Source organism: Ranitomeya imitator, chromosome 5 (assembly GCF_032444005.1).
Source record: "Ranitomeya imitator isolate aRanImi1 chromosome 5, aRanImi1.pri, whole genome shotgun sequence".
Classification (NCBI taxonomy): Eukaryota; Metazoa; Chordata; class Amphibia; order Anura; family Dendrobatidae; genus Ranitomeya; species Ranitomeya imitator.
In genome coordinates, this window is record NC_091286.1 from 608,331,928 (window position 1) to 608,344,980 (window position 13,053).

The 13,053-nt window shown below is 44.1% G+C and overlaps 1 protein-coding gene across 25 annotated transcripts in view; it reads right to left on the minus strand.

Annotated features, from left to right (window-relative positions):
* Nucleotides 1-12,278, minus strand: part of MYT1L (myelin transcription factor 1 like) — a 770,605-nt gene extending 758,327 nt beyond the window's left edge. For 13 of the 25 annotated variants that reach the window (XM_069728030.1, XM_069728019.1, XM_069728034.1 and 10 more), the window contains exon 1: nucleotides 5,013-5,519. The gene's annotated coding sequence lies outside the window, so the exon portion shown is untranslated. Of the gene's footprint in view, nucleotides 1-5,012; nucleotides 5,520-5,627; nucleotides 5,844-12,001 lie in introns of those variants that run through there. The other 12 variants (XM_069728031.1, XM_069728037.1, XM_069728027.1 and 9 more) reach the window with 7 other exon arrangements.
* Nucleotides 12,279-13,053: the final 775 nt, after the last annotated feature.

Below are 13,053 nucleotides of genomic sequence, written 5' to 3' on the forward strand. Positions count from 1 at the left end.
TGGACCACAAATAGATTAAAATTGGATCCAGCACACTGAAAAAAAATATGTTTTTCTTGTATGCAAGAGGCTTTAGGGTTTCTTACCAGTAGGTTGCATTAAAAATCAAAATGCCAAAAGCAGCGTGAGCGCTAAATACAGCCCTGTAGATGAGGTAGTAAAAACCTGCTGACAGATTCCTTTTAATTGATTTGTCCACCTTGGGTGACAGTAATTTTTTTTACTTGAATGAATTAAATAATTTTTGCAGTTGGTTTCCACTAAAATATTCTGCTTTGTTTGGCTTTTACAGACATTTTTGTTTCCCTGTACATTCAACTTTGATATGGTCTGTGGTTATAAAGATGAGAGGAGCTAAAAAAATACAAATATAAGACTTACAAACTCCCCGTTGGACCATCAGGATGAGCTCCTGCAAGTACTATTTTTTTTTTTTTAATTTATCCCAAATGCAAAAATGATTTTAAGTTCCAATTACATCTATTACAGTAGAAAAATAAATAAATAAGATTTTCTCCACAGGTGGCCAGAGTTTACAGAGTTCTTACAGAGGCAGGGTTACATTACTTCTGTTTCTATACAACACTCCAGAACTACTAATTCTCCAGATGTAAGATGCATGGTATTCTTATAGGGTAACACAATATTTTTTTTTCATGAAAACAACCAACCTATAGCACAATCTGTATTAGCTGAAAAGTAAGATTTTCCTCCTAATTTAACCATATGATTTTTTTTCTGATAAACATATTTTTCTTATTTTGCCTCTCTATTGCGGAGATATTAGCAATCAAAGTATTAGGCATCTAATGAGTTAACTTTTGTTAAGTCCAAGTGGGTGTTATCACATAGCAACTCATTCAGTGAGAAGTGCCCGCCTCCACCTAAAGCTGTCTGATAACACCCACTTGGACTTAATTAAAGTTAACTCATTAGATGCCTAATTCTTTGATTGCTAATATCTCTGCAATGGAGAGACAAATTTAAAAAACAAACAAAAAAACATTATATTACATCATGTGTCCAGTTCAACATGAAAAATTTGGTGAAAGGTCCTCTCTCAGTGGTATAAATCCCCAATGTTGACCATACGCTATACAGACAGTTGAAATTCTGCAAAATATTCACCCATACACAAAACTCCTGGAACCAAAAGCTATGTGACCTGCAATCTCCATGGCTTCAGCTAGGGTCGCAAACAATACCAGAGATTTGTGATATGAAATGATAGTTAATCAGGATTTCTTTATAATAATCTTTGATAATATAGTGCCCCTATTGCAATTGGTGCACTTACAAAGAGTAGAGTTGGACAAACCCATCAAGTTCAGTGGGACTAACAAACTTAGTCATGAGTATGACTGCCTAGTGCAGTGTAAACGCGTCGACTGGGTCATGTCGACCATGTAAATTTTTCTTTTGTATGCACTATATTTTCTTTTGAAAAAGAAAAAGAAAAGGAAAATCCAGTTGTGTTGAGCCGGACTCCAATTTTCCTTGATGTTTAGGCCAGGGCAAGGCCGGTGTCTGAGCCCCAGGTGGATGAGCATAGAGCAACTGGGTGAGCTGGAATCAAGTTTCTAGAAAAGGATCGGACCTGATTGTTAGGCAATCCCTGCATGTGTCTAACAGACAAAAAACATGCAACTGTGGGGACTAGAACATATTAATCGAGCACACCCAAGATACTCGGATAACACCTAAGCTTGTTCGGATAACACGATATCTGAGCACACCCGTTCATCACTAATGGACACCTTTAAAACTTCTGATGTAAAAATAAAGTAAAATGACAAGTAATAAAAGCAAAAGAACAAAGGATGAGATGAAAAGAGTGACGTCCCTACACGTAAGAACGTACAATCTATGTGACAATTATAAATGGCTTTTATCATCAGAAGTAGTTGTTGTCGTGATATCAACCTCAATATTGTTGCGATCAACAAATGGCAAAAACAGTAAAGTTGGGTGAATCAGTTCACAGGGCTTAGTCCAATGGCCAGTAATCTGTGATCATAGGACAGGAGTCCTCAGTACTACCTTCTACTCTATGGCATATGCTGTTCTTCTAATGATTAGCTGGCCTGGCATGACATCATGCGTGCTTAACACCACAACAATGACGTTGCATCAGGCCGGCTAATCAACAGAGGAACCAAAGATGCCGGGAGGTTAGAGGCAGGTTTCAGAGCCTCCGTCCAGCAGCCACAGATTACCGACTCGTCCAATAGATCAGCTCTAAAAAAATACTCAGTGTTTTTGAGCCTCCAATATATAAAAGATGCAACTTTGACATCAGACTATGATTTAGTTAGTAGATGCCAAGTGCGACAACATAGCTACAAAGTAGGAAGACACAGGGAGTGAGGGAAAGCAGATAGAGACCAATGATGACAGCAGTAGGAGGTCACCAAAATTACTGGGCCTCATAGAAGATACTTTGGCTGCGTCTCCAAAAGTGATCTTGTTTTATATGAACTGGAAACAAAGTCTACTCCAACTGGCAACAAATAAAGGAATAGTCTTTGGCAAGATTGTGAACTATGCCCCCACCCCCAAAAAAAAATCCCAAAATAATAAAACTAATGGGCCACAGGTGGTCTTCCTACGAACCCATTTGCCCCTTCCCAACTCCCCACAACAAACCTATCTCCTGTTTTCTACAGATGGCACCACACCAAGACTTTATTACGAATATTAATTGGAGAACAAAGAGAACGGCATTCCTGTTGCCGTAGATTGCAGCGCTCACAAAGTGTTGCAAGAAGAAGTCCACTTTTCCATTGTGAGGATATTAGCAACATAAATCTTAGAGCACAAGCCCGAGCCCCAGATAACACACTCAGACGCTGAGCCAGCTGTTTTCTCTCTCCCTTCCCCAATGAAACCAAACTACAAACACGTTGATCTCTTTCATAGACAAGGGCTTCCCTTGGAGACCCCAGGAAGCAATTTTTGTTTTATTGGCAAGCAATGTCTCAACCGGAGCCACTTTTCAGAAATTCTTACAAAAAATTAGCAAAAACAAGTATATTAAAAACATATAAAAAAAAATAAAAAAAATAAAATGGCTACTCAAAAATGAATCGATCACATTTATATCCTAAATATTTCAAGATCGTTACTCCATTCCCTATTATGTAGCCCCGGTGCTGGTAGCTGGCAAATAAACATATTTTCTGCAATGTGGTGCAGACATGACTGCGGCCGGAAGACAGAGTACTCTGGATTTTGACAGCAGTAGCCAATTGCCCAGATGCATAAAGCAGGTGGGAATTTCAACGCGGCAGAGGGTCTGTTGGCAGATAGAGCATTGATTTCAGTCTCTGCTCTCAGTCTGCCGTGGCAGACTCATGATTTAATAGCTCTCTATGGGTTGCCTGCAACACTGATTATTTCTATAACAAAAAAAAAAAAAGCAGGTTAGCTGCAACAGGGAATATATACCTCCATTCCTGCCAAAAAAAAAGAAGAAATGCATAAAAGACTAAGACTATCAGGTCAAGGCCAAATCTGAGGAACTGTCCTAAGTTCTGAAAACAATGAGAATGCTGCTTTGTGGAGAATGAAGCCCCATGCTGAGGTCCTCCATCCACAATGCACCATCAATAATGGCTCAACTTAATTCCCTTTGTTTATAAACTATTTCCAGTTCCCTATACATTGTATTTCTAGGGTAAATTAGCCTTAAAATCTCCTAATAAAGCCACTAATTCACTGCACAGACATCAGGAGCAAGAGAGGAACCAGACTCAATGCAGCATCCAGAAGTCTGTGTGGAATTTTAATCCATGGATGCTGCAATGCCCGGAAGCGCCAGCAGCGTATATGGGGGGCTTCACAAAGTTTAATGATAAATAACCTGGCTGATCAACACATGGACTTCAGACATTGTGCAAACATCCACCTACTTCCTAGGCACGAGCATGGGCTGGATGACATGCATAGAACATAGGGACACAAGAGTTAATCATTAACCCCTTTCCTTGCAGACACTGAGATCATTTGGCTGTTATGGAATTTGCTGGAAACAGTGCGATAAAGTAACAATAGCGTCTTTGTTCTTGTCCTTTGTTACTTGTCCGATATTACTATGTCTATGGAACTTTTATTGTTTATGATGGGGGTGGGGGGCTATTCCATGTCATGAATGTGAAAAGTCTATGGACTGACACTGGTAATAAATCTTTAGTATCATAGGTAATAATGAAGCAGGATATTATAAAGACACCGCAAAGATAAGGTGTAGATCCAGGAGACAAGTTAGCCTAGAAATGCAGAATTAATGCGATTGTATATGTCATAGGGTAGAGTGGTGTCTGGGATAAGAGTAATGTCATCAGACGGGGGCTAGAATATAAAATGTCTCCATCATCATCACCATCATCATCAATGCTCGGCACAAGTTAGGATTCAGCTACTTCTGGTAAACATGCAGCACTTTCAAATTAGGTCAATCAGCGTCTGTGAAGGCTCCACCAGGAGCAGCCGACACCGAGCTCCTACATAGACGGGAGCAAACAGACAGGTGGAGCAGAGCTGACAGTGTCCTAGTTCTGGTTCTGTGGAAACACACGCTAAGAATAATGGCAAATGACCCAACTCAGCTCAATAGTATCAATAGCATTACTTATTCTATAAGACCCAGCTCAATAGAAATCAGTCTACGTTCAGGTCTATGGACAAAGATACAATCATCCGTGTGAAATCCACCTTAATATGATGAAATGATTCTCAATTTTTTGCTACGTACCATGAAAAAAAATAAGGAAAATGCCATGCAGGTTCCTTCGTCTAGACCTAAGCAGCCACCATCGGCTAATTTTAGTTCCCTGTTAGGTCCCACTTTCTGCAATGTCTCATCAATGCATTGGAAGTTATCAGCAATGAGATGAAGTTTACTTTGCAGACAGACGCACAATCCCCCACCACCACCTTCCCCCAACAACACATCTTCACATGCTTCATCCAAGTCACTTCTGATATAAGCAACAGACAAAAGGAATATTTACCTGATGGAGAAGTGGAACCGCCAAGTGATCTCAACTGGAGAAGTCTTAAGTCAACAAAGTCCAAAATGTGTCCCTCTCGGTAGGCCAAAAAAAGGCTGATCGGCAATCATTCTATAGAAGCAAAGACACCCGGAGTTTCCCCCACTTAGGAAATGCACCAAGAAAAATTGACAAACCTCTTCCATGACAACTAAACTCTTCTAATGCATTTGAACGCCCACCATTCCTCTTCATTCATCCAATCAACTTTCCACCGCACCTCTTCCCTCTCTCTTCCTTCAGTGGAGACGAGACCACTTCTCATCTGTATGCTAATTATTGTGCCACATGGACAATAGTAATGATGTTTTCAGACTAGAACGCGATGGACCTGAAGTTCAAAAATAGATATTAATAGGGTTGACGCCGTTAAACGGCGAGAATGAATGAGCATGTGTGTGTGTGTGCACGGCTGAGGCTCAGGCATCGACTGTGCGTCCTCTATTATGAAAGCGGCAGACAGTCTGCGAGGCGATGGGCTAGAAAGCTTAGCTGTGTAGTATGCATGAAACACCAACTCCCACAGAGACCACATTACTGCTGCAGAATAGCATCAGTAGCAGATTGCTGACTTACCCTGTCTCAGGCTGACATCCTTACAGAAGAGCAAAACATGTCCATTCCCCAAATCCTAATGTCTTGGTGCCCTTCAATGCTGAGCCGTATATTTTGCCAGGGTCTGCCTTTGGATTAAACAAATGATCTCCAACTCTCTTGCTTATTGGGCTGCTCAGACAAGTATAGGGATGTACTGTATGGTTTAACATTGTACCCACAGGCCCCTAAATCTCCAGAGCAGACTGGGTAGCGTGTGCAAGTGCTGTATATATCGTAATAGATGGGAACTCGGCAGCTGAACAGAGCATCGGAAATAATCGCAGCACTGTTTAATATCATATTATATGTCACGGCATTCATTAATGAGTGCATCAAACATCGGACATGGATGCTAGAGCTTGGCCAGTTACACAACCTTAGGATTTGCAATATTTGAGTCGTTCTTGCAAAAAGGAGGTTTCTCATAGCAAAGGCATTAAGATTCCTCTTCTACGAATATTATGTGAGCGAAGGGATTGCGTCTGAACTTCTTGGCGTGAGAGCATAGGGGATGCCCAATATCGCTTATGTAATCCATCGAGAAGACGTGACTGCGATTAAGTCACATTGTGCTCTCTTAGCCAATCGCTTGAATTACGTCAAATTGCTAAATTGTAAACAACTCGGGATCTCGTCTCGTGTCAGACATAGGAGGCTCATCTACCTCTGCCGGTGACGCTCTTAGGACGGGCGTCAGACGTGACACTAAAGAGTCTATACCTGGCCGGGGGACGGCGGTCGTGTTCAACCTGCAGTCAACCTGGCAATGGCGGAAGTGGACGAGGACAACGTCTGCAAGGAGTTTGTATGTTCTCCCCGTGTTTCCGTGGGTTTTCTCCGGGTTCTCCGGTTTCCTCCCACATTCCAAAGACATACTGATAGGAAATTAATATTATAAGCCCCGGTGGGAACAGTGATGATAATGACTGTAAAGTCCGGGGGAATTAATGGTGTTGTATAAGTGAGAATAATAAGTAAATACTGAATATAATCCTTTTATGGTGATGGAGTCCCATCCCTGATTGAAATGATAGTACATTCAGCATTTAGCCCAACAGAGCACTTCTATACAATCAGGGCTATGTGACTTGTAGTTGAATGGCGTATGTCAGGAAACAATTGGTATGGTGATACAGATAGTGAGGTTTACATGGCAGCACTGGGGTCCTGAGTCCAAATCCCACCAAGGACAATATCTGTAAGGGGTTTGTATGTTCTCCCTGTGTTTGTGCGGGTTTTCTCCTGGTTCCAGTTGCCTTCCACACTCCAAAGACATACTGATTGGGAATCTATACTGTGAGCCCCAAGTGCTGTGAAATATGATGGTGTTATATAGAAAAATTAACAAATGCAGTGAGAGGTTGCACTATAAGTCCCAGCAGGCATTGACCACCCAAAGCTTACTAGGACCAGTAGAGGAGTCATCGGCTGCGTATCTCCGGACTTCAGAGTCCCAGTCCCATCCTTATGTTAATAAGGTTCGGCATGTAATTCAATTTACTCACGAGTCAGTGCATGCAATGTGACTAAGGCGCGTGTGACTTGTTTCTGGGGTTCTTAAGAAAGCATGGATGTATACATACTAGGAAGTCGGAAAAAGGGAGAAGGTATTTAAAAAACTTGGAAGGAGGAGTATAAAGGGTGCTGGGGAGAAGCAATGGGCAGCAGAAGGGGTAGCTGGAAGTAAATGCAGTGTGTAGATAGAAAACATATGGAAAAGAGCTCAGCCAAACATCAACAGAACACAAGAAAGTACAGTAAGAAGTGTGAAAATGTAACACTGCCAAAAACAGGTCTGACACTTGTATGTAGAATAAGATCAATAGATAGATAATAGATAGATAGATAGATAGATAGATAGATACTGTAGATAGATAGATGATAGATAGATAATAGATAGATAAATAGATAGATAGATAGATAGATAGATAGGTAATAGATGGATAGATAAATAGATAGATAGATAGATAGATAGACAGATAGATAATAGATGGATAGATAATAGATATATATATATATATATATATATATATAGATAATAGATAGATAGATAGATAGATAGATAGATAGATGATGGATAGATAGATAATAGATAGATAGATAGATACTGTAGATAGATAGATAGATAGATAATATATATATATATATATATATATATACATAGATAATAGATAGATAGATAGATAGATAATAGATAGATAGATAGATAGATAGATAGATAGATGATAGATAGATAATAGATGGATAGATAATAGATATATATATATATATAGATAATAGATAGATAGATAATAGATAAATAATAGATGATAGATAAGAGATAGATAGATAGATAGATAGATAGATAGATAGATAATATATAGATAGAATGATAGATAATAGAAAGATAGAGAGATAGATAATAGATAAATAATAGATAATTAAGAGATAGATAGATAGATAGATAATTGATAGATAGAATGATAGACAGATAGATAGATTATAGATAAATGATAGATAATAGATGATAGATAATAGATAGATAGATAATAGATGATAGATAATAGATAGATAATAGATAGATAGATAATAGATAGATGATAGATAGATAATAGAGAGAGATAATGACATAAATTGCACATGACCAGAAGCGGTGAGGCTGCCCACACATATTGGATTATTGTCAGTGGGATCTTCCAGCAATGTTAATGAGGATTGATAGACAGACTATAGATAGAGCTATATATATTTATTTATTAGGTGTAACAAATGCTGAACATCTTATTCATTATCAAAGTCTATAATAATAGAGCAGATCACTATTGAGTACATGGGATATACAGAAAACTCCACAGGAAACTCCTGACATATTCCTGCTGTTAATACATTGCTGTCCCCAACTCCTGAGCTAATGGCGGTGACCAGGAGCCCTGTGTGAACACGGCCTGTACACTGACCAGGAGCCCTGTGTGACCACGGCCTGTACACTGACCAGGAGCCCTGTGTGACCACGGCCTGTACACTGACCAGGAGCCCTGTGTGAACACGGCCTGTACACTGACCAGGAGCCCTGTGTGACAACGGCCTGTACACTGACCAGGAGCCCTGTGTGACCACGGCCTGTACACTGACCAGGAGCCCTGTGTGAACACGGCCTGTACACTGACCAGGAGCCCTGTGTGAACACGGCCTGTACACTGACCAGGAGCCCTGTGTGACCACGGCCTGTACACTGACCAGGAGCCCTGTGTGAACACGGCCTGTACACTGACCAGGAGCCCTGTGTGACAACGGCCTGTACACTGACCAGGAGCCCTGTGTGACCACGGCCTGTACACTGACCAGGAGCCCTGTGTGACCACGGCCTGTACACTGACCAGGAGCCCTGTGTGACAACGGCCTGTACATTGACCAGGAGCCCTGTGTGACCACGGCCTGTACACTGACCAGGAGCCCTGTGTGACAACGGCCTGTACACTGACCAGGAGCCCTGTGTGACCACGGCCTGTACACTGACCAGGAGCCCTGTGTGACAACGGCCTGTACACTGACCAGGAGCCCTGTGTGACCACGGCCTGTACACTGACCAGGAGCCCTGTGTGACCACGGCCTGTACACTGACCAGGAGCCCTGTGTGAACACGTCCTGTACACTGACCAGGAGCCCTGTGTGACCACGGCCTGTACACTGACCAGGAGCCCTGTGTGACCACGGCCTGTACACTGACCAGGAGCCCTGTATGAACACGGCCTGTACACTGACCAGGAGCCCTGTGTGAACACGGCCTGTACACTGACCAGGAGCCCTGTGTGAACACGGCCTGTACACTGACCAGGAGCCCTGTGTGACCACGGCCTGTACACTGACCAGGAGCCCTGTGTGACCACGGCCTGTACACTGACCAGGTGCCCTGTGTGACCACAGCCTGTACACTGACCAGGAGCCCTGTGTGACCACGGCCTGTACACTGACCAGGAGCCCTGTGTGACCACGGCCTGTACACTGACCAGGAGCCCTGTGTGAACACGGCCTGTACACTGACCAGGAGCCTAGTTTGAACACGGCCTGTACACTGATGTACACTGACCAGGAGCCCTGTGTGAACACGGCCTGTACACTGACCAGGAGCCCTGTGTGACTACGGCCTGTACACTGACCAGGGGCCCTGTGTGAACACGGCCTGTACACTGACCAGGAGCCCTGTGTGACCACGGCCTGTACACTGACCAGGAGCCCTGTGTGAACACGGCCTGTACACTGACAAGGAGCCCTGTGTGAACACGGCCTGTACACTGACCAGGAGCCCTGTGTGACCACGGCCTGTACACTGACCAGGAGCCCTGTGTGACCACGGCCTGTACACTGACCAGGAGCCCTGTGTGAACACGTCCTGTACACTGACCAGGAGCCCTGTGTGAACACGGCCTGTACACTGACAAGGAGCCCTGAGTGAACACGGCCTGTACACTGACCAGAAGCCCTGTGTGACCACAGCCTGTACACTGACAAGGAGCCCTGAGTGAACACGGCCTGTGCACTGACCAGGAGCCCTGTGTGACCACGGCCTGTACACTGACCAGGAGCCCTGTGTGACCACAGCCTGTACACTGACCAGGAGCCCTGTGTGACCACAGCCTGTACACTGACAAGGAGCCCTGAGTGAACACGGCCTGTACACTGACCAGGAGCCCTGTGTGACCACGGCCTGTACACTGACCAGGAGCCCTGTGTGACCACGGCCTGTACACTGACCAGGAGCCCTGTGTGACCACAGCCTGTACACTGACAAGGAGCCCTGAGTGAACACGGCCTGTGCACTGACCAGGAGCCCTGTGTGACCACGGCCTGTACACTGACCAGGAGCCCTGTGTGACCACAGCCTGTACACTGACCAGGAGCCCTGTGTGACCACAGCCTGTACACTGACAAGGAGCCCTGTGTGAACATGGCCTGTACACTGACCAGGAGCCCTGTGTGACCACGGCCTGTACACTGACCAGGAGCCCTGTGTGACCACGGCCTGTACACTGACCAGGAGCCCTGTGTGACCACAGCCTGTACACTGACCAGGAGCCCTGTGTGAACATGGCCTGTACACTGACCAGGAGCCCTGTGTGACCACAGCCTGTACACTGACCAGGAGCCCTGTGTGACCACGGCCTGTACACTGACCAGGAGCCCTGTGTGACCTGGCCTGTACACTGTGCCTGTGGCTCCTTCTCTGCTGTCAGCACTGGACAGCTCCTGGTGCTGGAATAGGAAGAGCCATGAGACCTCAGCAGCAGCACAGACAGTGATGGCAGCTCTCAGGACTGATGGCAGTGTCTACAGAACAATGACAGCCAGCTCCAAATCCTGCTATAATCACATTAATGAGATTAATCAGTGAATTAGCAGCAGTCAAATGTCAGGGAATCTAAAGCTTGGTAATTACTTTTTTTGGTGGTGTTGGGGGAGGGGGTGAACACACACAGTCTTATCACTGACACCCTGGGAGCTGTAACCACTACACCATATTTATAGACCAAATGCTCCAGCCAGATAGCAGTCGTGATAAATATCCCCAGCAGCAGATACAGATGCAGCAGAGCTGAAAAGGTTAATGAGCTTTTCACATTGTGCAATGTGACAAATGGTTAAATTAAAATCACTCATTAGTTTCCCTTAAACCCAACATGGTGACTGTGAACTAACTCAGCTCTGCTACGTCTGTTTTCACCAACATTCTACTTCCGTCATATACACAATATAGAGGGACTGCTGGAATATTCATGATAAAAATCCATAGTTATTGCTGGTGAAGACTGTCAGCCGTGAAGATCTTCGTACATAAATGTCTCTAACGAATGCACATGACAAACACCAAACTAAAGAGAACTCCTGAAATCCCATAAAGGAAGTGATGGATTGTTCCCATGAACCCATCAGTCTTCATTATAAGTTTTCCCCAGACGCCAGTGACCAAAACAAAGGGTAACCCTTCCCCTCAGCACAAGATTTCTCCTTCCTAAGAAATGCCATTAAATGACACAGAAATACAATATAATGTCCGGATACTACAACACAGCCCTAATAGAAACTTAAGTTACTCGTTTCAATAAAACAAGGCTGTTCCTGATGTAGCAGAGCAGATTCCAGCGATGCAGCAGAGCCGGCTTTGTACTTTGTCATTAGAGGCAAACTTTTTCATGGATTTTTCAATGCAGCAAGTCCAGCTCTGCTACATCTAGATCTGACTTTAATACAGTACTGGATGACTCGGACAAACACTTTAGGACAAAATTGCATGAAGACCTGAGAACGGAGCGAGAAGGATGAATTGTAACATCAGAAGTTAGGTAAAAAAAGAAAAGAAGGGTGCGAAATGAGCCTACCACCAAAATACTGCTCTGCTGCTTCCTCCACCGAAATCTGAATAAGACCCCCGTTCCATGTAAGAAGTGTTAAGATGACACCCACCGATACACAGTTCAGTAAAAATAAATAAAATGACAGCTTCCAGAGGACAACAGGGAAAATAATTCTCTGTCTCTCCCTCTTTTCTGTGCTGAAGCTTAGGGGAACAATGTCGCCCTGGCAGGAATGACAAATGCGGTGCGATAGGCTCGCAGGCCTAAGGGATCTGCTGCAGCTCCACACACATCCTCTAATGCACGCACTCCCACTCAGGCTCTCGATAGGATTTTTTTTTCACATTTTTTTTTTCACCAGCTCTAAATCCCCGGCATATGACCTTCTGTTAAATAGATAAAAAAAAAATTGCTTATCAGTCATGCAAATGAGGCTGAATTCATTTTCCACAACAGATGGCCTCATAGATAATGATGATGGAAGAGAGAAAATTGAATGTCTCTCGCAAGGTGGCCATAGCAACCGAGAGCAGAATAATATCAATAATAAGCTAGCTGCATAATAAGGTTGTCAATCCCCCGAATCAAAGTCTCCGGCTAAATCAGGTAGATCGCCCCCCAACCCGTCGTTTCTTAACATGTGATATATTTTCACCTTGTGCTTAGGAAAAAAAAAGGAGGGAGCAAGTTTAACGCTTTATATTGCGAAGCGGAAGAATGCAATTAGTGTAATAATGCGATGTATGGGGCCGTGTGATATAGCATGTAGGGTCGGGGCATATAAGGCAGCCGGGCCAGACGGACTCCTGACTACGGATTTCTGCAGCTGGCCGGGTGGTGATGAAAGGGTTACTCCGCTCGGAGCCTGCAGTCTGGGAAGCTCATTGACTAGCCGGCCCTGTCCTCCCTGCTCCCAGTCTGTGTGATGTGGAATACTGCACTGAGGCAGGAGCCGCTCGCCTCCGGCTCCCACCTTAGGCTCCCAGGGGGCTGTCCTGCGAAATGAATCAGCAGCCATCCTTGAGCAGACTGATTACAACGAAAATGGCCGGGCACATGTCTGGGCGGACCTAGGG